We start from the raw sequence: 26,652 nt of genomic DNA on the forward strand, positions 1-26,652 counted from the left end.
AATTCTGACATACCATGGGTGAATATGAGATACATTGTATCTCCATATACACTCAAAGATATCCTCTTTTCTGGTCTATCCCAAAGCATTTGCCGTACTAAATTCGGCCCAATTATAGCACATTCAATTTATGTTTGGAAAAATATTTTTATAACAACTTCTTACTGTTCGGTGGGAAACCACTGTTATATATCGTATGGCTATCGCGTCCCGCTCTTAGCCTCATGAGATACCCCTTATCTCCTAGTACCTATTGTACCCCAATACGAACAACTTAATGCACCCACACCTGATGGGGCCCCGCCCCTATGGAGGCGTAGCCTATATAACCATGGCTATGGTCACCAAACACTCTTCGTCTATTTTCGTTCCATCGTATCGGCTGCGTGCACCGTATGTAACTAGCAGGATGAAAAGATCAGAGAAGATTCATAATGTTGAAAGCTTACCGGAGGATTGCTTTTCCCTGGCTTCTTCGGAGCTTGTTTCAGCGACACATGATACCTGTGCTGATGGTTCCTTGGCTGACGACGGCAGACCGTGGGGCAGCGTGCAAGGTTTGACTAGCAAGTCGGCTTGTACAAAGGTGAGGTCTGTGTCAGTAGGCATCAATGTCGGTGTTGGTAATGCTGTGGAGTATGTTTCGGCGCCAGGGCCGGGACGGCTTGGCGATCGTTCCACTGCAGTGGACGATTTCCTGGCAATCCTGGAGCATGCTGTTAACGCTAATGCTGCTACTGCTACTTCTGCTAATGCTGATGTTGACGCTGGAATGTCTAATAATCCCCGCCGCGGGATACCGCTTTTCCCTCCTCTTACCAGCTTCATTGATGAAGGTCAGTCGGTGGTGGATGGGGGGGGGTTCGCTGAGTCCTATTTACCTTTTTTACAGGTAAAGGGGCTAACAACAGGGTGCAGGCCGGGGGTACCGTGGCTAAGCAGCCAGGTAGCTTTTTTTCCCTTTGTCCCTCACCGGATCTATTCTCAAAGAAAGAAACCACCTCTGTATCCTCCTCATGAAGAGGAGGCCAAGAGGAACCACCATGTGAGCAGATGACATAATGCCCAGCAGACGCATCACTTGCAGCGCCGTAACCGTCCCTCTGGCTCCCCGCACATTCACCAAGTGCGTGGCGGCTGCTCTGGGGCCCTTACGTCATCGGGGGATACGAGTTCTATTCTATCTCGACGACATTCTACTCCTCAGTTGTTCAGAGGAGGTTGCCAGGTCTCATACTCGGCTGGTGGTGGAATTCCTCACCAGCCTGGGTTTTGCTGTGAATTGGAAGAAGAGTACCCCTCTTCCCAGTCAATAGTTGGAGTACTTGGGCTTGACATTGAGGTCGAGGCCCATGATTGCAACCCTCTCGGAGCAGCGTCGGGGGGTTCTCCGTCACACGCTCGGGGGTTTCCATCTGGGAGGGACGGTTACGGCGCTGCAAGTGATGCGTCTGCTGGGCATTATGTCATCTGCTCACATGGTGGTTCCTCTTGGCCTCCTCTTCATGAGGAGGATACAGAGGTGGTTTCTCTCTTTGAGAATAGATCCGGTGAGGGACAAAGGGAAACGGTTGACGGTTCCTTTGTCGATATGGGGAGATCTCGCCCACTGGAGGAGGCTGGGTATCCTCACCATTGGGGTCCCCATAGGCAGCAGGGGCTCACACGTCACGGTCTTCACCGACGCCTCTCTCACGTGTTGGGGAGGGACGTGTCGGACCCATGCAGTGGGGGGCAGCTGGACAGGTCATGCTGGTCCGGCTACCCTGCATATCAATGTGTTGGAGTTGAAGGCGGTCCTCCTGGTCCTCAAACGGTTCGACCACCTGGTGGTAGGCGAACACGTTTTGGTCGGAACGGACAGTATGACGGCGGCGGCGTATATCAACAGGCAGGGTGGGACTCGTTCCATCCGCCTGCTCCGGGTGGCGGTCGAACTGTTGCTATGGGCATCCCGCAGGCTGCGCAGTCTGAGGGCGCTCCACATTCCTGGTACAGAGAATGTGGCGGCGGATATAATGTCTCGGGCGGTCCTCGTCACGACGAGTGGGAACTCCACCCCGACATAGTCAGACAGATCTGGGATCGGTTCGGGGAGGCCTCGGTAGATCTGTTTGCATGCCGACGCTCTCACAAGCCCCTTGTGGTTCTCGCTCAGTCGGGCAGATCATCCCCCCTTGGGGGTGGATGCCTTCTCGACCTTTCCATGGCCACCCGGTCTTCTGTACGCCTTTCCTCCTGTACAGCTGTTGAGTCAGCTGTTGGAGCGGATACGGAGGGAGCGCAGGACAGTGATCCTGGTTGCGCTGGACCGGGGCACGTCAGTGTGGTTCCCGGTCTTGATCCAGCTTCTGGTCGCTCCTCCTTGGGTCATTCCGTGGTCAGCGACGGCCCTTTCACAGCGCAACGGATTGCTGTTCCAGTCTCCTGTGTTGGGCCAATGCCTGGTGGTGTGGCTGGTGGGGGGGTGAGTCTGGAGAGGATGGACCCCTCGGTGGTTGATACCATCCGGTGTGCGCATGCTCCCTCCACTGTCGCGGTTTACGTGGGCAGATGGCGTGCGTTCCAAGAGTTGTGTAAGGGGGAAGGCTGGGACCCAGTCTCCTGCCCCCTGGGTGCTGTCCTGAGTTATCTCCAGTCTCTTCTTGTCGGCTTCGACGGTGAGGGTATATGCGGCAGCTATATCCTCCTATCATGAGGGTATTGAGGGGACTGTTTTGTTCAGCCACCCTTTTGTGAAGCGTTTCCTGCTTGGCGCTCGACGCGTTAAGCCGGTGCAACGCTCCTTGGCTCCGACTTGGGATCTTCAATTGGTCCTCGGTCAGTTGTCCTTGGCCCCTTTTTGCGCCGCTCGAGCAGGCGCCGTTGGGACAGCTGTCTTTCAAGACCGCGTTCCTACTGGCTGTCACTTCCGCTAAACGCGTAGGTGAGCTCTGTGCTCTCTCGGTACGTCCAGAGTGCCTGTCTTTTCGGGCCGATTGCGGTGCCACTCTGCGACCTAATCCTGCTTTCGTGCCTAAAAATATCCAGAGTTCCTTCCGCTCCCGGGATATTGTGGTTCAGGCGTTTCGTCCTCCTCCTCACGCCAGTGAGTTGGATGCGGCCCTTCACCTGTCATGTCCAGTCCGTGCTTTGGGGATTTACCTCAGCCGTACTCAGGACCTCAGGGTTACCGACCAGCTTTTTGTCTGTTACGGTGGGTCTCGTGCTGGTAAGGCACTGTCGAAGCAGCGCCTGTCCCATTGGTTGTGCGAGGGCATTACCCTCTGCTACACATTGGCTGGGCAGGATCCCCCTGGGGGCATCAGGGCACACTCCACTCGTGGGGTGGCTGCCTCTGCCGCTCTCCTGGGTGGGGCCTCGGTGGAGGACATCTGTGCTGCAGCTTCATGGTCCTCCCCGGGCCCCTTTGTAAGGTTTTACCTCATGGACATGACCGGGGGTTCTGTCTCCCAGGCGGTTCTGGGGTCTGTGGCCTTTCCTGCTTCCCGTCCTTTGGTAGGGTAGCAGGAGTGTGTGGGTATGGGCCACAGTGTGTTGAGTCACACGTGGTTCCGCCTGTGCGGTGTGTTCAAGGGGTTCTGGTTCCTTCTTGTTCGCATTCAGGTGGAGTTGACTGCGCCCCCCCTTCATTAGGAAGGATGGGGTGACAGGGCTCCCCGCACCCCTTGATGTGGGCTTACGGGTCCTCAGGGGGTACATCTGTCGGGTCTCGCGTCCGCTCTAACCCATATCTCATAAGCTAAGAGCGGGACGCGATAGCCATACGATATATAATGATAGGTTATGTATATAACCTAGTTATATTAGTATTGGCTGAGCGTCCCGCTCTACGCGGCCCTGAGTTCCCTTTTGAGGGATCTTTTGCTGGAACGAGATTTGGCGAAGAAGAGTGTTTGGTGACCATAGCCATGGTTATATAGGCTACGCCTCCATAGGGGCGGGGCCCCATCAGGTGTGGGTGCATTAAGTTGTTCGTATTGGGGTACAATAGGTACTAGGAGATAAGGGGTATCTCATAAGGCTAAGAGCGGGACGCTCAGCCAATACTAATATAACTAGGTTATATACATAACCTATTGTTACATTTCCCAATTGGCAAAGACAAGGTATTCACAAACTATCTGACATATACAGTGAATATGGTCTCAGATCCTTTCAAGAGCTCAAACAAATATATAATGTCCCTAGTACATCCTTCTTTTTTTATTTACAGTTGCGCACTGCACTTATGGTGTCCTATGGAATCAACCTCTACCAGTTCATCCTTTAATGCTTATAGTGAGTGGCATAAATGTTAAAAGTTTTGTTTCTGGGTTATATAATAAAATACAAGGAAAACTAAACAGAACTACAGGTAATATCACTGTCTGGAACATAGATTTAAAGGATTACAATTGTTATGGTTTGTAACCGACCCCAATCGCACAACACAAGACAGGTATGAGAGTAAGCCAAGAACTGGGCATTTATTGAAACACACAGAAAACGGCACTGTCCCTTTAAGGGAGAACACAAAATACTGGAAAACAAGAAAGGGGAAAATAGGCACAGTGCCTTTAAGAGGCGAGCTGGCTAAGGGGAAGGCTAAGGGAACAGGGCCAGGGCAAGGGAAACAGGCAGGAACAGGGAGGACTAGGAGGACTGGACAGGGAGGACTAGGAGGACTAGGAGGACTGGACAGGGAGGACTAGGATGACTAGGAGGACTGGACAGGGAGGACAAGGAGGACTAGAGTGGGGAAACAGGGACAGAGGCCCGCGGAGGCGGGCTGGGGACAGGGAGGACTAGGAGGACTAGAAGGACTGGACAGGGAGGACTAGGAGGACTAGAGAGGGGAAACAGGGACAGAGGCCCGCGGAGGCGGGCTGGGGACAGGGAGGACTAGGAGGACTAGAGAAAACAGGGTAAGGCCTTGGAACAGGGCGAGGGCTGGAGCTGCTTACAGGGACAGAGAAAACAGACAAGCCTGGGATACAAGCATTAGAAGAATGTTGCTGCTCTGCAGCTTCTCCCGGGAAGGTTCGTCTGAGGAATCTGACAGTGACGTCAGAGCCGCTCTGCAGAATCCTCTCGGCAGCTCTCCGAGGTGGTAAACGGGACAGAGAGGGAGAGAGAGAGCGGGTTAGCTCAGAGTACAGTTGGGAACAGAGCAGGTGACAGGAGAAGTGACTTGTCCCAAAACAGATACTCCAGTGACTGAATCTTCGGTGTAATACACACTGTGAGTAAAGTCCAACAACAATCCACGTGATAGAATCTTCGGTGCAAATACACACAGTGAACGATGTCCCAATTATAATCCAAGTGATAATATCTTCGGTGTGAATACACACAGTAAGCGATGTCCCAATAATAATCCAGGTGATAATATCTTCGGTGTGAATACACACAGTGAGCAAAGTTCAAGCAAATATTATCCCAAATGAACAATCCAAAAAGCAGGCACAGGGTGAGTGACAGTCAGAACAAAAAGCAGGATCTCTTCAGTGTTTAACACACACGAAAAATGATAGGGTCAAAAGACAGTCTTGCAAACTCACCCAGGCGCTGTGCGTAAAGAGAGCAGGATCAAACAGGGCGAGCGCGTCGCTGCGGGGAACGGGTTGTCCAAGCGGAGGTCTGAGTGGTGCGCGTCTGCTTGGAGTACGCGCCGGTACGGAGGGCGCATCTGGCGCGGAGGTCTGAGTGGTGCGCGTCTGCTGCGCGGAGGTCTGGATGCGCGTCTGGATGCGCGTCTGGATGCGCGTCTGGAGTGAAGAGCGCGTCTGCTGCGCGGAGGTCTGGATGCGCGTCTGGGCGTCTGCTGCGCGGAGGTCTGGATGCGCGTCTGGACGTCTGCTGCGCGGAGGTCTGAAGTGGAACACTGGAATACCTCCCGTGGAAGTTTAGAGAGCGCAGTCCAGTGTCTCCTTCCAGGCAAACGGCGACAGGAGGCGAAGGCTTGAGCGCATCTCACGCCGGAGATGAAAACAGCATAACAGAACAGAAACCGAACCTCCCGTAGGAGCCCTTAGACAGAGAACCTCCCGAAGGAGTCTTGGTGATAGAGATATGATACGGAACGACCCGACAAGGCCAGAGGGGAAGAGCGAGGTACTTAAAGCCCAAAGGGGAACTAATTAGAATACACGTCAGGTGCGTGAAGGTAATTGATACTTGAAACTAGAAGTGTGTGTTCGGCACCAGACCAATCAAACACATAATGACAGGTAGTCCAAGGGTGTGGCTGCTGAAGAGCAAACGAACGCGAGGGTGGGGGCTAGTGAAGTGAGGAGACAGGGAATTAAAGTACAGGGAACAGGAATTAAAGGTCCAGGGAGAGGAGACCCTCACAGTTCTCCCCCCTCCACGGGAGCCACCGGGCGACCCAAAAACACAGACAGAGGGGCAGGGGAAAAAACAAGGCAACAAAACAAAAAGTACTGGGCCATGCTAGCAGGGGAAGCTACAACAAAAGTGGGGCTAGCAAAGGAACAGGGCAGCTGAGGGGTAACTAGGGAAGCCGAGGGGCAACTAGAAGAGCTGAGGGGTAACCAGAGGAGCTGAGGGGTAACTAGAGGAGCTGAGGGGTAACTAGAGGAGCAGAGGGGTAACTATGAGGAGCACCGGGAAGGGGCTAGCAGAGGGAAAGGGTAGCTGCCAGGGCACTGATAGCTACAGGGCCTATGCTAGCTGTACTGCTACATTAACATAGAGGCTGCGCTAGCTGCCGGAGCTAGGCTAGCAGACAGGGCTGGAACAGGGGCACTGGAGAGGGGAACAGGGATGGGGCTAGCAGAGGGAAAGGGTAGCTGCCAGGGCACTGATAGCTACAGGGCCTATGCTAGCTGTACCACTATATTAACATAGAGGCTGCGCTAGCTGCCGGAGCTAGGCTGGCAGACAGGGCTGGACCAGCATGAGAGAACAAGCTAGCTGGAAGGACAGTCCTAGCTGTGGGGAACTGACCTTGCTAGCTGAAGGGGCAGTCCTAGCAGTGAGAGAAAACTGACCTTGCTAGCTGAAGGGGCAGTCCTAGCAGTGGGAGCAAACTGACCTTGCTAGCTGAAGGGGCAGTCCTAGCAGTGGGAGAAAACTGACCTTGCTAGCTGAAGGGGCAGTCCTAGCAGTGGGAGAAAACTGACCTTGCTAGCTGAAGGGGCAGTCCTAGCAGTGGGAGCAAACTGACCTTGCTAGCTGAAGGGGCAGTCCTAGCAGTGGGAGAAAACTGACCTTGCTAGCTGAAGGGGCAGTCCTAGCAGTGGGAGATAACTGACCTTGCTAGCTGAAAGGGCAATCCTAGCAGTGGGAAAAACTGACCTTGCTAGCTGAAAGGGCAGTCCTAGCAGTGGGAAAACTGACCTTGCTAGCTGAAAGGGCAGTCCTAGCAGTGGGAAAACTGACCTTGCTAGCTGAAAGGGCAGTCCTAGCAGTGGGAAAACTGACCTTGCTAGCTGAAAGGGCAGTCCTAGCAGTGGGAGAAAACTGACCTTGCTAGCTGAAAGGGCAGTCCTAGCAGTGGGAAGGCTACACAAAAAGTGGAGGCCATGCAGAGGGACCGGGTTAGCTGCCTGGGCATGGCTAGCTACAGGGCCTATGCTAGCTGCAAGGGCTGCATTAACATAGAGGCTGTGCTAACAGCCGGGGCTAAGCTAGCAGACTGGGGCCAAGCTGGTAGTAGAGGCCTAAACAAGCTGCAGGGGAGCTAACGAGGCTAACAGGGAAGCAAACAGGGGAGTCAACAGGCTAGACTAACAAGCTAACAGGGGAGCTAACAGGGCTAACAGGGAAGCTAACAGGGCTAACAGGGGAGCTAACAGGGAAGCTAAACAAGCTAACAGGGGAGCTAACAGGGCTACTAGAGGGAACAAAAAAAAAGGCAAACTCAACATACACCGTCTGTGCTGGCTGGGGTCGTCGATTGGTCGGGTCGTACTGTTATGGTTTGTAACCGACCCCAATCGCACAACACAAGACAGGTATGAGAGTAAGCCAAGAACTGGGCATTTATTGAAACACACAGAAAACGGCACTGTCCCTTTAAGGGAGAACACAAAATACTGGAAAACAAGAAAGGGGAAAATAGGCACAGTGCCTTTAAGAGGCGAGCTGGCTAAGGGGAAGGCTAAGGGAACAGGGCCAGGGCAAGGGAAACAGGCAGGAACAGGGAGGACTAGGAGGACTGGACAGGGAGGACTAGGAGGACTAGGAGGACTGGACAGGGAGGACTAGGATGACTAGGAGGACTGGACAGGGAGGACAAGGAGGACTAGAGTGGGGAAACAGGGACAGAGGCCCGCGGAGGCGGGCTGGGGACAGGGAGGACTAGGAGGACTAGAAGGACTGGACAGGGAGGACTAGGAGGACTAGAGAGGGGAAACAGGGACAGAGGCCCGCGGAGGCGGGCTGGGGACAGGGAGGACTAGGAGGACTAGAGAAAACAGGGTAAGGCCTTGGAACAGGGCGAGGGCTGGAGCTGCTTACAGGGACAGAGAAAACAGACAAGCCTGGGATACAAGCATTAGAAGAATGTTGCTGCTCTGCAGCTTCTCCCGGGAAGGTTCGTCTGAGGAATCTGACAGTGACGTCAGAGCCGCTCTGCAGAATCCTCTCGGCAGCTCTCCGAGGTGGTAAACGGGACAGAGAGGGAGAGAGAGAGCGGGTTAGCTCAGAGTACAGTTGGGAACAGAGCAGGTGACAGGAGAAGTGACTTGTCCCAAAACAGATACTCCAGTGACTGAATCTTCGGTGTAATACACACTGTGAGTAAAGTCTAACAACAATCCACGTGATAGAATCTTCGGTGCAAATACACACAGTGAACGATGTCCCAATTATAATCCAAGTGATAATATCTTCGGTGTGAATACACACAGTAAGCGATGTCCCAATAATAATCCAGGTGATAATATCTTCGGTGTGAATACACACAGTGAGCAAAGTTCAAGCAAATATTATCCCAAATGAACAATCCAAAAAGCAGGCACAGGGTGAGTGACAGTCAGAACAAAAAGCAGGATCTCTTCAGTGTTTAACACACACGAAAAATGATAGGGTCAAAAGACAGTCTTGCAAACTCACCCAGGCGCTGTGCGTAAAGAGAGCAGGATCAAACAGGGCGAGCGCGTCGCTGCGGGGAACGGGTTGTCCAAGCGGAGGTCTGAGTGGTGCGCGTCTGCTTGGAGTACGCGCCGGTACGGAGGGCGCATCTGGCGCGGAGGTCTGAGTGGTGCGCGTCTGCTGCGCGGAGGTCTGGATGCGCGTCTGGATGCGCGTCTGGAGTGAAGAGCGCGTCTGCTGCGCGGAGGTCTGGATGCGCGTCTGGGCGTCTGCTGCGCGGAGGTCTGGATGCGCGTCTGGACGTCTGCTGCGCGGAGGTCTGAAGTGGAACATTGGAATACCTCCCGTGGAAGTTTAGAGAGCGCAGTCCAGTGTCTCCTTCCAGGCAAACGGCGACAGGAGGCGAAGGCTTGAGCGCATCTCACGCCGGAGATGAAAACAGCATAACAGAACAGAAACCGAACCTCCCGTAGGAGCCCTTAGACAGAGAACCTCCCGAAGGAGTCTTGGTGATAGAGATATGATACGGAACGACCCGACAAGGCCAGAGGGGAAGAGCGAGGTACTTAAAGCCCAAAGGGGAACTAATTAGAATACACGTCAGGTGCGTGAAGGTAATTGATACTTGAAACTAGAAGTGTGTGTTCGGCACCAGACCAATCAAACACATAATGACAGGTAGTCCAAGGGTGTGGCTGCTGAAGAGCAAACGAACGCGAGGGTGGGGGCTAGTGAAGTGAGGAGACAGGGAATTAAAGTACAGGGAACAGGAATTAAAGGTCCAGGGAGAGGAGACCCTCACAGTTCTCCCCCCTCCACGGGAGCCACCGGGCGACCCAAAAACACAGACAGAGGGGCAGGGGAAAAAACAAGGCAACAAAACAAAAAGTACTGGGCCATGCTAGCAGGGGAAGCTACAACAAAAGTGGGGCTAGCAAAGGAACAGGGCAGCTGAGGGGTAACTAGGGAAGCCGAGGGGCAACTAGAGGAGCTGAGGGGTAACCAGAGGAGCTGAGGGGTAACTAGAGGAGCTGAGGGGTAACTAGAGGAGCAGAGGGGTAACTATGAGGAGCACCGGGAAGGGGCTAGCAGAGGGAAAGGGTAGCTGCCAGGGCACTGATAGCTACAGGGCCTATGCTAGCTGTACTGCTACATTAACATAGAGGCTGCGCTAGCTGCCGGAGCTAGGCTAGCAGACAGGGCTGGAACAGGGGCACTGGAGAGGGGAACAGGGATGGGGCTAGCAGAGGGAAAGGGTAGCTGCCAGGGCACTGATAGCTACAGGGCCTATGCTAGCTGTACCACTATATTAACATAGAGGCTGCGCTAGCTGCCGGAGCTAGGCTGGCAGACAGGGCTGGACCAGCATGAGAGAACAAGCTAGCTGGAAGGACAGTCCTAACTGTGGGGAACTGACCTTGCTAGCTGAAGGGGCAGTCCTAGCAGTGAGAGAAAACTGACCTTGCTAGCTGAAGGGGCAGTCCTAGCAGTGGGAGCAAACTGACCTTGCTAGCTGAAGGGGCAGTCCTAGCAGTGGGAGAAAACTGACCTTGCTAGCTGAAGGGGCAGTCCTAGCAGTGGGAGAAAACTGACCTTGCTAGCTGAAGGGGCAATCCTAGCAGTGGGAGCAAACTGACCTTGCTAGCTGAAGGGGCAGTCCTAGCAGTGGGAGCAAACTGACCTTGCTAGCTGAAGGGGCAGTCCTAGCAGTGGGAGAAAACTGACCTTGCTAGCTGAAGGGGCAGTCCTAGCAGTGAGAGAAAACTGACCTTGCTAGCTGAAGGGGCAGTCCTAGCAGTGGGAGCAAACTGACCTTGCTAGCTGAAGGGGCAGTCCTAGCAGTGGGAGAAAACTGACCTTGCTAGCTGAAGGGGCAGTCCTAGCAGTGGGAGAAAACTGACCTTGCTAGCTGAAGGGGCAGTCCTAGCAGTGGGAGCAAACTGACCTTGCTAGCTGAAGGGGCAGTCCTAGCAGTGGGAGAAAACTGACCTTGCTAGCTGAAGGGGCAGTCCTAGCAGTGGGAGATAACTGACCTTGCTAGCTGAAAGGGCAATCCTAGCAGTGGGAAAAACTGACCTTGCTAGCTGAAAGGGCAGTCCTAGCAGTGGGAAAACTGACCTTGCTAGCTGAAAGGGCAGTCCTAGCAGTGGGAAAACTGACCTTGCTAGCTGAAAGGGCAGTCCTAGCAGTGGGAAAACTGACCTTGCTAGCTGAAAGGGCAGTCCTAGCAGTGGGAGAAAACTGACCTTGCTAGCTGAAAGGGCAGTCCTAGCAGTGGGAAGGCTACACAAAAAGTGGAGGCCATGCAGAGGGACCGGGTTAGCTGCCTGGGCATGGCTAGCTACAGGGCCTATGCTAGCTGCAAGGGCTGCATTAACATAGAGGCTGTGCTAACAGCCGGGGCTAAGCTAGCAGACTGGGGCCAAGCTGGTAGTAGAGGCCTAAACAAGCTGCAGGGGAGCTAACGAGGCTAACAGGGAAGCAAACAGGGGAGTCAACAGGCTAGACTAACAAGCTAACAGGGGAGCTAACAGGGCTAACAGGGAAGCTAACAGGGCTAACAGGGGAGCTAACAGGGAAGCTAAACAAGCTAACAGGGGAGCTAACAGGGCTACTAGAGGGAACAAAAAAAAAGGCAAACTCAACATACACCGTCTGTGCTGGCTGGGGTCGTCGATTGGTCGGGTCGTACTGTTATGGTTTGTAACCGACCCCAATCGCACAACACAAGACAGGTATGAGAGTAAGCCAAGAACTGGGCATTTATTGAAACACACAGAAAACGGCACTGTCCCTTTAAGGGAGAACACAAAATACTGGAAAACAAGAAAGGGGAAAATAGGCACAGTGCCTTTAAGAGGCGAGCTGGCTAAGGGGAAGGCTAAGGGAACAGGGCCAGGGCAAGGGAAACAGGCAGGAACAGGGAGGACTAGGAGGACTGGACAGGGAGGACTAGGAGGACTAGGAGGACTGGACAGGGAGGACTAGGATGACTAGGAGGACTGGACAGGGAGGACAAGGAGGACTAGAGTGGGGAAACAGGGACAGAGGCCCGCGGAGGCGGGCTGGGGACAGGGAGGACTAGGAGGACTAGAAGGACTGGACAGGGAGGACTAGGAGGACTAGAGAGGGGAAACAGGGACAGAGGCCCGCGGAGGCGGGCTGGGGACAGGGAGGACTAGGAGGACTAGAGAAAACAGGGTAAGGCCTTGGAACAGGGCGAGGGCTGGAGCTGCTTACAGGGACAGAGAAAACAGACAAGCCTGGGATACAAGCATTAGAAGAATGTTGCTGCTCTGCAGCTTCTCCCGGGAAGGTTCGTCTGAGGAATCTGACAGTGACGTCAGAGCCGCTCTGCAGAATCCTCTCGGCAGCTCTCCGAGGTGGTAAACGGGACAGAGAGGGAGAGAGAGAGCGGGTTAGCTCAGAGTACAGTTGGGAACAGAGCAGGTGACAGGAGAAGTGACTTGTCCCAAAACAGATACTCCAGTGACTGAATCTTCGGTGTAATACACACTGTGAGTAAAGTCCAACAACAATCCACGTGATAGAATCTTCGGTGCAAATACACACAGTGAACGATGTCCCAATTATAATCCAAGTGATAATATCTTCGGTGTGAATACACACAGTAAGCGATGTCCCAATAATAATCCAGGTGATAATATCTTCGGTGTGAATACACACAGTGAGCAAAGTTCAAGCAAATATTATCCCAAATGAACAATCCAAAAAGCAGGCCCAGGGTGAGTGACAGTCAGAACAAAAAGCAGGATCTTTTCAGTGTTTAACACACACGAAAAATGATAGGGTCAAAAGACAGTCTTGCAAACTCACCCAGGCGCTGTGCGTAAAGAGAGCAGGATCAAACAGGGCGAGCGCGTCGCTGCGGGGAACGGGTTGTCCAAGCGGAGGTCTGAGTGGTGCGCGTCTGCTTGGAGTACGCGCCGGTACGGAGGGCGCATCTGGCGCGGAGGTCTGAGTGGTGCGCGTCTGCTGCGCGGAGGTCTGGATGCGCGTCTGGATGCGCGTCTGGAGTGAAGAGCGCGTCTGCTGCGCGGAGGTCTGAATGCGCGTCTGGGCGTCTGCTGCGCGGAGGTCTGGATGCGCGTCTGGACGTCTGCTGCGCGGAGGTCTGAAGTGGAACATTGGAATACCTCCCGTGGAAGTTTAGAGAGCGCAGTCCAGTGTCTCCTTCCAGGCAAACGGCGACAGGAGGCGAAGGCTTGAGCGCATCTCACGCCGGAGATGAAAACAGCATAACAGAACAGAAACCGAACCTCCCGTAGGAGCCCTTAGACAGAGAACCTCCCGAAGGAGTCTTGGTGATAGAGATATGATACGGAACGACCCGACAAGGCCAGAGGGGAAGAGCGAGGTACTTAAAGCCCAAAGGGGAACTAATTAGAATACACGTCAGGTGCGTGAAGCTAATTGATACTTGAAACTAGAAGTGTGTGTTCGGCACCAGACCAATCAAACACATAATGACAGGTAGTCCAAGGGTGTGGCTGCTGAAGAGCAAACGAACGCGAGGGTGGGGGCTAGTGAAGTGAGGAGACAGGGAATTAAAGTACAGGGAACAGGAATTAAAGGTCCAGGGAGAGGAGAACCTCACAGTTCTCCCCCCTCCACGGGAGCCACCGGGCGACCCAAAAACACAGACAGAGGGGCAGGGGAAAAAACAAGGCAACAAAACAAAAAGTACTGGGCCATGCTAGCAGGGGAAGCTACAACAAAAGTGGGGCTAGCAAAGGAACAGGGCAGCTGAGGGGTAACTAGGGAAGCCGAGGGGCAACTAGAGGAGCTGAGGGGTAACCAGAGGAGCTGAGGGGTAACTAGAGGAGCTGAGGGGTAACTAGAGGAGCAGAGGGGTAACTATGAGGAGCACCGGGAAGGGGCTAGCAGAGGGAAAGGGTAGCTGCCAGGGCACTGATAGCTACAGGGCCTATGCTAGCTGTACTGCTACATTAACATAGAGGCTGCGCTAGCTGCCGGAGCTAGGCTAGCAGACAGGGCTGGAACAGGGGCACTGGAGAGGGGAACAGGGAAGGGGCTAGCAGAGGGAAAGGGTAGCTGCCAGGGCACTGATAGCTACAGGGCCTATGCTAGCTGTACCACTATATTAACATAGAGGCTGCGCTAGCTGCCGGAGCTAGGCTGGCAGACAGGGCTGGACCAGCATGAGAGAACAAGCTAGCTGGAAGGACAGTCCTAGCTGTGGGGAACTGACCTTGCTAGCTGAAGGGGCAGTCCTAGCAGTGAGAGAAAACTGACCTTGCTAGCTGAAGGGGCAGTCCTAGCAGTGGGAGCAAACTGACCTTGCTAGCTGAAGGGGCAGTCCTCGCAGTGGGAGAAAACTGACCTTGCTAGCTGAAGGGGCAGTCCTAGCAGTGGGAGAAAACTGACCTTGCTAGCTGAAGGGGCAGTCCTAGCAGTGGGAGCAAACTGACCTTGCTAGCTGAAGGGGCAGTCCTAGCAGTGGGAGAAAACTGACCTTGCTAGCTGAAGGGGCAGTCCTAGCAGTGGGAGAGAACTGACCTTGCTAGCTGAAAGGGCAATCCTAGCAGTGGGAAAAACTGACCTTGCTAGCTGAAAGGGCAGTCCTAGCAGTGGGAAAACTGACCTTGCTAGCTGAAAGGGCAGTCCTAGCAGTGGGAAAACTGACCTTGCTAGCTGAAAGGGCAGTCCTAGCAGTGGGAAAACTGACCTTGCTAGCTGAAAGGGCAGTCCTAGCAGTGGGAGAAAACTGACCTTGCTAGCTGAAAGGGCAGTCCTAGCAGTGGGAAGGCTACACAAAAAGTGGAGGCCATGCAGAGGGACCGGGTTAGCTGCCTGGGCATGGCTAGCTACAGGGCCTATGCTAGCTGCAAGGGCTGCATTAACATAGAGGCTGTGCTAACAGCCGGGGCTAAGCTAGCAGACTGGGGCCAAGCTGGTAGTAGAGGCCTAAACAAGCTGCAGGGGAGCTAACGAGGCTAACAGGGAAGCAAACAGGGGAGTCAACAGGCTAGACTAACAAGCTAACAGGGGAGCTAACAGGGCTAACAGGGAAGCTAACAGGGCTAACAGGGGAGCTAACAGGGAAGCTAAACAAGCTAACAGGGGAGCTAACAGGGCTACTAGAGGGAACAAAAAAAAAAGGCAAACTCAACATACACCGTCTGTGCTGGCTGGGGTCGTCGATTGGTCGGGTCGTACTGTTATGGTTTGTAACCGACCCCAATCGCACAACACAAGACAGGTATGAGAGTAAGCCAAGAACTGGGCATTTATTGAAACACACAGAAAACGGCACTGTCCCTTTACGGTGGTGTAGTGGTTAACACTGTCGCCTCACAGCAAGAAGGTCCAGGGTTCGAATCCCGCTTGGGGACCAGGTTTCCATGATGCCGGTTACCCAGGTGGGGTATCTCCCAGGCCTTTCTGTGTGGAGTTTGCATGTTCTCCCCATGCTCGCAAGGGTTTCCCCCCCCGATAAGATAAACCCAATGGAAAAACATGCACAACAACAAGATCGCTAACGCTGTGGCGTCCTTGACGAAGACGGACAGGAGCACTTGGATTGGTCCCCTGGCGCGGCTCACGTGGCGCCTGTCTGCTCCCGGCTGCCCTTGGGGGGGAAGGACGACGGGATGGGTTAATCGCAGATACGCATTGTATGCATGGTTCGCATGTGTGCCAAATGATGACCTCGGAGCAGGTCCTAAATTATATTAAATTATTATTATTAAATTATATTAAGGGAGAACACAAAATACTGGAAAACAAGAAAGGGGAAAATAGGCACAGTGCCTTTAAGAGGCGAGCTGGCTAAGGGGAAGGCTAAGGGAACAGGGCCAGGGCAAGGGAAACAGGCAGACTGGACAGGGAGGACTAGGAGGACTAGGAGGACTGGACAGGGAGGACTAGGATGACTAGGAGGACTGGACAGGTAGGACAAGGAGGACTAGAGTGGGGAAACAGGGACAGAGGCCCGCGGAGGCGGGCTGGGGACAGGGAGGACTAGGAGGACTAGAAGGACTGGACAGGGAGGACTAGGAGGACTAGAGAGGGGAAACAGGGACAGAGGCCCGCGGAGGCGGGCTGGGGACAGGGAGGACTAGGAGGACTAGAGAAAACAGGGTAAGGCCTTGGAACAGGGCGAGGGCTGGAGCTGCTTACAGGGACAGAGAAAACAGACAAGCCTGGGATACAAGCATTCGAAGAATGTTGCTGCTCTGCAGCTTCTCCCGGGAAGGTTCGTCTGAGGAATCTGACAGTGACGTCAGAGCCGCTCTGCAGAATCCTATGTGGCAGCTCTCCGAGGTGGTAAACGGGACAGAGAGGGAGAGAGAGAGCGGGTTAGCTCAGAGTACAGTTGGGAACAGAGCAGGTGACAGGAGAAGTGACTTGTCCCAAAACAGATACTCCAGTGACTGAATCTTCGGTGTAATACACACTGTGAGTAAAGTCCAACAACAATCCACGTGATAGAATCTTCGGTGCAAATACACACAGTGAACGATGTCCCAATTATAATCCAAGTGATAATATCTTCGGTGTGAATACACACAGTAAGCGATGTCCCAATAATAATCCAGGTGATAATATCTTCGGTGTGAATACACACAGTGAGCAAAGTTCAAGCAAATATTATCCCAAATGAACAATCCAAAAAGCAGGCACAGGGTGAGTGACAGTCAGAACAAAAAGCAGGATCTCTTCAGTGTTTAACACACACGAAAAATGATAGGGTCAAAAGACAGTCTTGCAAACTCACCCAGGCGCTGTGCGTAAAGAGAGCAGGATCAAACAGGGCGAGCGCGTCGCTGCGGGGAACGGGTTGTCCAAGCGGAGGTCTGAGTGGTGCGCGTCTGCTTGGAGTACGCGCCGGTACGGAGGGCGCATCTGGCGCGGAGGTCTGAGTGGTGCGCGTCTGCTGCACGGAGGTCTGGATGCGCGTCTGGATGCGCGTCTGGAGTGAAGAGCGCGTCTGCTGCGCGGAGGTCTGGATGCGCGTCTGGGCGTCTGCTGCGCGGAGGTCTGGATGCGCGTCTGGACGTCTGCTGCGCGGAGGTCTGAAGTGGAACACTGGAATACCTCCCGTGGAAGTTTAGAGAGCGCAGTCCAGTGTCTCCTTCCAGGCAAACGGCGACAGGAGGCGAAGGCTTGAGCGCATCTCACGCCGGAGATGAAAACAGCATAACAGAACAGAAACCGAACCTCCCGTAGGAGCCCTTAGACAGAGAACCTCCCGAAGGAGTCTTGGTGATAGAGATATGATACGGAACGACCCGACAAGGCCAGAGGGGAAGAGCGAGCTACTTAAAGCCCAAAGGGGAACTAATTAGAATACACGTCAGGTGCGTGAAGGTAATTGATACTTGAAACTAGAAGTGTGTGTTCGGCACCAGACCAATCAAACACATAATGACAGGTAGTCCAAGGGTGTGGCTGCTGAAGAGCAAATGAACGCGAGGGTGGGGGCTAGTGAAGTGAGGAGACAGGGAATTAAAGTACAGGGAACAGGAATTAAAGGTCCAGGGAGAGGAGAACCTCACAACAATGCCTGCATAAATTGGCAGAATTTATGGGATAATATTCCGTTAACCTCTCGTAATTATAATAATCAATTAACTCATTACAAATTGATACAAAGATTTTATCTCTCACCTAGGAAACTGTCAAATCAAAATTGTACAAAGTCCCCTATGTTCTTTATGTCCGCAAAAAGTCATGGGAACATAATACATATGATGTGGGAATGTCCAGGAGTACTAGCTTTTTGGGCCAAGGTTGCATTATTTCTCACTGATATAACGGAGATAAACATACCTTGTTTGCCACACATTTTATTATTAAATGATGATTCATCTCTAAGATTAAGATTAACAGCTCACAAAAAGAGAGTGTTTCTGGCCGGCTTAACGGCAGCAAAGAAAATGCTCGTAATGAGATGGAAACCATCAATATTCACCATTGGAAGCGTTAGGTTATGACTATAACCAAGTTCTGTTAGTATAGCGACGCTCGGCGTCACTCTCTGCACTGTCCTCGCACACGTGCACGCGCACTGAATAAAGACCACAATGTACCTTTAATCCCAATATTTGTCTGACCACACCCCTATCAGCTTACCCATATAAGCAGGGGTGGGGCCACCCACTCGCCTCCTTCCCAAGCTTTCACCACAAGGCGAGATCAAGGGCTGCAGCGGCGTCGGACGCCGAGCGTCGCTATACTAACAGAACTTGGTTATAGTCATAACCTAACGTTCTGTATCATATAGCTCTCGCTCGGCGTCACTCTCTGCACAAGGGAGGCCGAGCGAGAGCCATCGGCCGACAAATACACCCCGCTGAAAGCCCCCCACATCATCAGAACCGAGCCCCCCCGACCCACCCTAATGGAGGGCACCCCCCCTATTGGGGGCTTCACGGGAGGGCGACGGACCCGACCGTGCGAAGAGGCACTCAAGCAACTCAACGCACAGGGTGAGCAGACCGTGGCTTGACCCCACGACTACACACACGCACAACCCGCATGCCACCCGGGAACGAACGGAGGAAACAACCTCGTTACTGCCCCCAGAATCACGGGGTCAAGGGCAAACCCAACCCCGTGGCAAGGCCGTAGCAGAGGAGCGCGAAGGAAGACCCAGACCCACCAAAGGGACTGGACCCCCTGGAACGGGGGCCCGGAGAAGTCCATGATGCCAGCATCAAGACCCCACCCCGGCCATGCCAACCTGTACACGCTCGATCTCGTCAGATCTCGGCCGCTACACAGGTTGGTCCTGGTTAGTACTTGGTTGGGAGACCGCCTGGGAATACCAAGTACGGTGTGCTTGGGGCTGGTTCTCCATTCTTTTTCGCTCCTCTCTCACGCATGGCGAAGAGGGGCCTGTTGCGGTGGTCTTTTTACCTCCTCTGGTGACCCTGTGCTTCCCGTATCGCCGGGCCCGGTCCGAAGTCATGTTTCGTCGACCCGTAGGCCTGGGTTAACCCTTTTTTGAAAACTGAAACACTTGTACTGCGGTATAGCCGGTGTATACCCGCAGGTGCGTTTTGGAGTTTTTTCTTGAGCGGTTATAGGAACAACCACCGCATTGGGTAACACCAAGGTGGTTGATTCCCTGGTGTGTTGGAGCAGTGTCAACTCCCGGGTTACCCGGTTGAGGGTGCCCCTGCACGTTCATGACGTCTGCCAATCGTGTCAGCCTTCTCTGCCTCAACCCCTCTGGGTGGGTTTTTTTTAAATGGAGGCTTGGTCATGCAACAACGCCAGCATACGCCCCTTCCCTGTGCGTTGATCCGGACCAGAGTTAGCGGGTGGAAGTTGATGGGTGGTAATCTGGACGTTGTGGACAGCGACTCCTACAGGTCGGTTGGGGACGCCTGCACAGCAGAGACAGGAAAATGGCGGGGGTAGTGTGAGCCTCCCACACGTTACACCTCGCCAAAATGAGAGTCCGTGCTGGCAGGTGAAAAGATGTGACAGGCTGCCTCCACATGTATCGGAGGGGACATGTGATGCAAGGCTTCTATCCTCCCTACAACCGGCCAGTGGGGGGCATATGCGAGCAACATTCAAGACAGGGGAGGGGAGAATTGGCATGGCTAAATTGGGATGTATGTATATATTTTCTGTTAGGATCTCTGCTTAATAGTACTGTATATTTGCATATCTTGTATGTCACAAATGTAACTATACTGTATGTCATGTATGTCATAAATGTCATGATATATGTGACCCAGTCTGGTGATGATGCCTACAAGTCGCCAGGGTGAAATGACAGGTCAACCAACGGAAGCAGGCAGCGCACCGGGGAAAAACCAGGCAACAGGCTGTTAACCCTAGCCTGGAGACTGCGGACGAGACAGGCGCCAGAGGGGACAGCTGAACACAGCCGCCCCGGCGGAAGGGGCGTATGCTGGCGTTGTTGCATGACCAAGCCTCCATTTAAAAAAAAACCACCCAGAGGGGTTGAGGCAGAGAAGGCTGACACGATTGGCAGACGTCATGAACGTGCAGGGGCACCCTCAACCGGGTAACCCGGGAGTTGACACTGCTCCAACACACCAGGGAATCAACCACCTTGGTGTTACCCGATGCGGTGGTTGTTCCTATAACCGCTCAAGAAAAAACTCCAAAACACACCTGCGGGTATACACCGGCTATACCGCAGTACAAGTGTTTCAGTTTTCAAAAAAGGGTTAACCCAGGCCTACGGGTCGACGAAACATGACTTCGGACCGGGCCCGGCGATACGGGAAGCACAGGGTCACCAGAGGAGGTCAAAAGACCACCCCAACAGGCCCCTCTTCGCCATGCGTGAGAGAGGAGCAAAAAAGAATGGAGAACAAGCCCCAAGCACACCGTACTTGGTATTCCCAGGCGGTCTCCCAACCAAGTACTAACCAGGACCAACCTGTGTAGCGGCCGAGATCTGACGAGATCGAGCGTGTACAGGTTGGCATGGCCGTAAGCCATTACGACAGTGCTGAGTAAAAAATTTACCCAACCAGGGTCTCCATAGCGCTTAACCCTGTGACACCCGGACCGACCTGGCATTTTTCCCCCTGAAAAAAGCCCAAGTCCCTCAGGGTACCAGAACAGCAGATCTGCATCCCTGGCGGACAACGGGTTCAACTGATCTGGACCAGCGTGACCAGAACCAGTCCTGTGCCCTAACCACGCCGACATGCCTACTCCAGGAGAAGGGGCAGATATGCGTGTTGATCTTAAACATGAAAAGAAGGCGCCACCCAGACGTTCGGGCGAACCGCGCCCGGTGGCCCACCCCCAGGGAGTGAGACCCCTCTACATATGTTCTGATCCATTCCGCCATCATCCCCCAGATATGAACGAGAATCCGTCGATAACCAAACCGGGTCGTCGGATTTGGTCGTCGGAAGAGGAAAAACCTCCATCCCAGTTGCTTTATAAAAACGCTGTTTTAACCTCAAGCAACCAAGGCGTGCCAGTCAGTCGCCTGTTTACAGAACACCCCGAGCTAGCACTATACGTGCGTCGGGACACACCCACATCAATGAACAGGCTATTTAGACCTGTCATTGAATCCCCAAGGCGCCCAGGGGAACGACAAGAGGGGTGTGACACTTCCTAACTCCAACTCTTTTTAATAGAAAAGCAGGAAGCACCAACAGTATGTATCCCAGTCTACACAGCCGGGGGTAAAACAATTTCACATTTTTACATCCCACCACCCTCCCATAAGAAGGAGACGGGAATCCCCAGAGAGACTTCCCACGCGAGCTGTACAGATTGAAAAGAATATATTGCACCCTGAGCCATGTAAAAAATTGGTTTTAGGGCTCTCCGGGGAGGAGGCACTGAACCCATACACACTCAATAATCGAATTGAATCGAATACATACACAATAGAGTAGGACTCCTTCTTGAGGGTCCACTCACCTTGGCAATCTGAGGAGGAGGCTCTGTACTCTGAAGGAGGCTCCCTCACATGGAAGGAGGAGTCCCAACTCACAGAAGGCCCGAATAGGAGCTTGGTGAGGAGGAGCCCTGACCACCCCCCGAAACAGATCCATCACATGGACCTGAACAGCACACGGAAGTCCTACCAACAGAGACGCGCACAGTGACGTACTCTATGGCGGGGGAATTTCTGCGGTGCACACGCCCAATATTCCAGGCCGTGGGACCAGGAAACTCCCCCCCCCCCCCCCCTCACCCTGTAACGTGCCGAACCGCAACGTGACAGGAACCTTGAAGGACAGGTGGGTTTACCCCTGACCAACAGAAAAAAGGGGGAGGAAAGGTTACCAGTTCACCCCTTTACGACCCCACACCCATGATACGATGTAATGACAAAAAGAGAGTATGACACAGTCATAGTCAGCTCTATGAAGCGTCTGACAGCTTCACACAGCGCATGAGCTAACCTGCTATCTGATTTTTACTAAGGAAAAAACACAGAATAGAGAGGGCTCTCCAAGAGCCCCGGTACCAAACTTTACACATGTGCTTCTGTGGCCAGTCCAACCCAGTTGTAGGTCACATGACACACACAACCCATCATCACCTAAAAAAAATGGCAAAAACACTCTACAGAGGAACGCCGTTTTTCATGATGAGAGAATACATAATTCTCGATTAGCATCGGCCACAGGCCTTGCACACACGAAAGCGACCAAACAATCTTTTCTTTAGGAAAATAAAGTTTCTCAAGCGGTTAGCACAACCCCAACAACTAAGCTAAGGGTTACATCGTATCCCTACCACACAGTGACACAATATAGTGTAACAACATGTCTGAGAGGAGGATGAAGAAGTCCCCAGGGAACCGGGGGGAAACACAACCCTCCTACTTTACCCTTAATACGGCCAGTTAAACAGGTAAACCTGTTAATATATGAACACATTGTTCATTGTCATTACAGGCTGAGAAGAGAATCATTCTTTACTCATTTGTCACTAAGCATAGCTTTATAGGTTAGTTAACCCCCTTAGTTGTGAGTACACGGTACATATAAACACACATGATGTTTCTCAACACAACAAACCAGATCATTTTCACATCTGTAACAACAACCCGATTTGCATGGAGAAGCTAAATACCAGTGACAAGACAATTCACACATAACTCGCGTCGTATCCTAAATGTAGTGCAGCAACACTCGTTTTTGGAAAACATCGTTATTTACAAAACATTTAGAAGGGAAAGCCAGAAGAAGTGTACAAGGTCTGGCCAAACCTTGCCTACCCGGAGCGTAGATCAAGCGAAGTGCAGTCTCAAGGCACTGTAGTAAACACAGCCGTCCTGTGTTGTCGATCTGGGCACCGTCGCCGCTCCCTCCCGTCGCTACGGTCCCTCTTGTTGACGCAGTCCTTGCCGTCCTGGCCCAGGGTAGGTTCGACGAACATCCTCTGACAAAGATGACGTCGTAGTCAAGAGTGTTTAAAACATGTTATAATCAAAGCACGTTCAACAGAGTAGCATTAAGCTAACGGCCGCTCTAACCGTCGGTCGCTACCGCCCCTGCCCGCGAGACGCCGAGCGAACGGCGCACGCAACCAGAGGGGAGCTTCGAATCCCCCCCCGCCTCTCCCCGTGAGGGAGAGGGGAGTTGGGAACCGCGGCGGCGCGCGAGGGGCCGGAGCCACCCCGCGCTGGGCCTCGGCCGATAGCAGCAAGCTAACGTTTCCTAGCCTAGCCAGGTAGGTCACCTAGTGATCACAGCAGGCTAGCGCCGCAGCTAACAGCTGACTGGCTAACAGTAGGCCACCACTAGCACGTAAGCTAAGCAGCGACAGCAGCAAGCTAACGTTTCCTAGCCTAGCCAGGTAGGCCACCTAGTGATCACAGCAGGCTAGCGCCGCAGCTAACAGCTGACTGGCTAACAGTAGGCCACCACTAGCACGTAAGCTAAACAGCTATCACCTGAACTTGTACACAATGATATAACACTCACCCAGACAGGCCGCCGTTCTGAAACCCTCCTCACTTTTTAAGAGAAAAGAGAAACAAGATGTCAACACAGTTTTACAACTGTGATTTTACCAACACCCGACGGAGCCAGCACAATACCCAACTGGCCTGTGTAGCTGACTTTGAACACAGATCTTCCGCTAATGAACATCTATGCCCATATCTCCTCGTGAGGGAATACTCTCATTTGGATATGAAAGATGGGGCCTAACACGGTGACAGAGAGACATCCACTCGTCCAGAAAACACAGGGATCACCAGTGTTAATGGTCGTGGCCCACTAGTTAAACTATAATGGGCTTCAGACCAAGGTCTTCTGTCGCCTAGGAGGCTGAACAAAGGACCCTAGTCTGGGGCCGGTTTTCATAAACATTGTCAACTAGCCCCCATAGCACTAACAGACAAGTGGAGCTTGCCAGCAAAACATAACTCACCAAACCTGGAACCCACCGCTTCTCACAACAGCGGCGCGTCCTACAGCCCAGCTGTGTCTTTACCGCAACCAGCACACAGCAAGGACTGCAGTTGGAAAGGCATGTAGCGGCGTGAACTCCCAATACGAAAACCGGTGGAGGATTTTTAGAATGATCATCATCTTCCAGACACTCCAGTACGAAGACAATATTGCCGTATTTTCTCGAAAATAGTGAGAGAGAAAATAAAGATATGATGTCAACGTATCCTTGTTTTCCAACTCTTCTCCTACCATCACATCACTTCAAGTGGGGATCTACCGAGGCACTTCCTTGTGGTGAAAGCGAGAAGGAGGCGAGTGGGTGGCCCCACCCCTGCTTATATGGGTAAGCTGATAGGGGTGTGGTCAGACAAATATTGGGATTAAAGGTACATTGTGGTCTTTATTCAGTGCGCGTGCACGTGTGCGAGGACAGTGCAGAGAGTGACGCAGAGCGAGAGCTATACGATACAGAACTGTCTTTCTACGAAGTCTGGAGATTAGAGGCATCCAGTGCTAGAGCACAGGGCGCAAGGACAGCATGTTGTTTTTCTGTTTTTCTGTTGTTGTATTTTTGTTGCTTTTTCCCCCCTTTTACTTTGTAACAGAATTAGAGGGTATCTAACAAACACACAATTTACTTTGGTTTTTCATTTCATTGCATAAAAAAATACAAATAATATAAAAAAGTATACATGTTTTGTCTGGATGATTATAAATATTTTGGCTAGATGGTTATACAGTAAATGTTTTGGCTGGATTATTATAAATGTTTTGGCTGGGTGATTATAAATGTTTTCATCATGAAAGGAAGGGGTGTTTTTTTGTGGCAGATTCTATCTGTAGGGTTTGAGAGAGAAGACAAATGAGTGAATTTGTGTGGTGATGAATGTTTCTGTAATAATTCATATTTTTCGCCAGGGCAGCTGAATTGTCTTGTGGGCTCATGTGGGCTGGACACAACAGAAATCAAATCAAATCAAATCACACACACACACACACACACACACACACTCACACACACACACACACACACACACACACACACACACACACACACACCACACACACACACACACACACACACACACACACACACACACACACACACACACACACACACACACACACACACACAAACACATACAAAGCACTGTCATACACACACACACCGAGCACACATATTGCCAAGCTAAATTTTCTCTCTCTCTCTCTCTCTCTCTCTCTCTCTCTCTCTCTCTCTCTCTCTCTCTCTCTCTCTCTCTCTCTCTCTCTCTCTCTCTCTCTCTCTCTCTCTCTCTCTCTCTCTCTCTCTCTCTCTCTCTCTCTCTCTCTCTCTCTCTTTATCTCTCTCACTCACTCTCTCACTCACTCACACAGCACATGTGCTTTGCTCAGACCAGCCGGCGGAGGAGGAGCGAGCTGTTTCTGTTGCATTGGAGCCGACCGTAAAGTGTCCTGTCTTCCAACGAGTGGACCTCCGCACCCCCCACCCCGTTCTCCTGGGGGGTCGTAGCGCTGTGCTGGGGTGTTGTAGCCCTGTGCTCGGGGGTCAAAGCGCTCTCCTGGAGGGTCGTAGCGTTGTGTCATCCTGCTGAGGATAGTTCCACCATCTTTCTGCAGTTCAGTTGCCACGGTGACAGTTTGGGATGTTCGTCTGCTTTTTCTTTGCTGCTTGTTCTCTATCTTTCTCGCTCGCTCTCTCTCTCGCGCTCTCGCGCTCTCTCTCTCTCTCTCTCTCTCTCTCTCTCTCTCTCTCTCTCTCTCTCTCTCTCTCTCTCTCTCTCTCTCTGTCAGACACCTGTACGGCTGCGAATCGATGGAATGCAACATCACAGAGCCTCCAGCCTGCTTCAGGATCATATCCTTTTACCTTCATCAAAACACACTGTTTAAAGACACCGGAGACACAGCGTAAAGACAACACCGGAGACACAGCGTAAAGACAACACCGGAGACACAGCGTAAAGACAACACCGGAGACACAGCGTAAAGACAACACCAGAGACACAGCGTAAAGACAACACCGGAGACACAGAGTAAAGACAACACCAGAGACACAGCGTAAAGACAACACCGGAGACACAGAGTAAAGACAACACCAGAGACACAGCGTAAAGACAACACCAGAGACACAGCGTAAAGACAACACCAGAGACACAGCGTAAAGACAACACCAGAGACACAGCTTAAAGACAACACCAGAGACACAGCGTAAAGACAACACCAGAGACACAGCGTGAAGACAACACTAGAGACACAGCGTGAAGACAACACCAGAGACACGGCGTAAAGACAACACCAGAGACACAGCGTGAAGACAACACCAGAGACACAGCGTGAAGACAACACCAGAGACACGGCGTAAAGACAACACCAGAGACACGCCATAAAGACAACACCAGAGACACAGCGTAAAGACAACACCAGAGACACAGCGTAAAGACAACACCAGAGACACAGCGTAAAGACAACACCAGAGACACAGCGTAAAGACAACACCAGAGACACAGCGTAAAGACAACACCAGAGACACGGCGTAAAGACAACACCAGAGACACAGCGTAAAGACAACACCAGAGACACAGCGTAAAGACAGCACCAGAAGTCTGTTCTGAAGTATTTTTTCTTCCGTTAAGGAATCAGAGGTGCTTTCTGTCCAGGAAATTATCATAATTCACTAATCTAAAGTATAGTTTGC

The 26,652-nt window shown here is 52.5% G+C and overlaps 1 protein-coding gene across 1 annotated transcript in view; it reads left to right on the forward strand.

The window, feature by feature from the left end:
* pde1a (phosphodiesterase 1A, calmodulin-dependent) overlaps positions 1 to 26,652 on the forward strand; it is a gene marked incomplete at both ends in the record, with an annotated part of 257,482 nt that overhangs the window by 1,026 nt on the left and 229,804 nt on the right. The window lies entirely within an intron of this gene.

The sequence above is a fragment of the Notolepis coatsorum genome (genome assembly GCF_963971535.1).
Source record: "Notolepis coatsorum genome assembly, chromosome: 5".
NCBI classification, from domain to species: Eukaryota; Metazoa; Chordata; class Actinopteri; order Aulopiformes; family Paralepididae; genus Notolepis; species Notolepis coatsorum.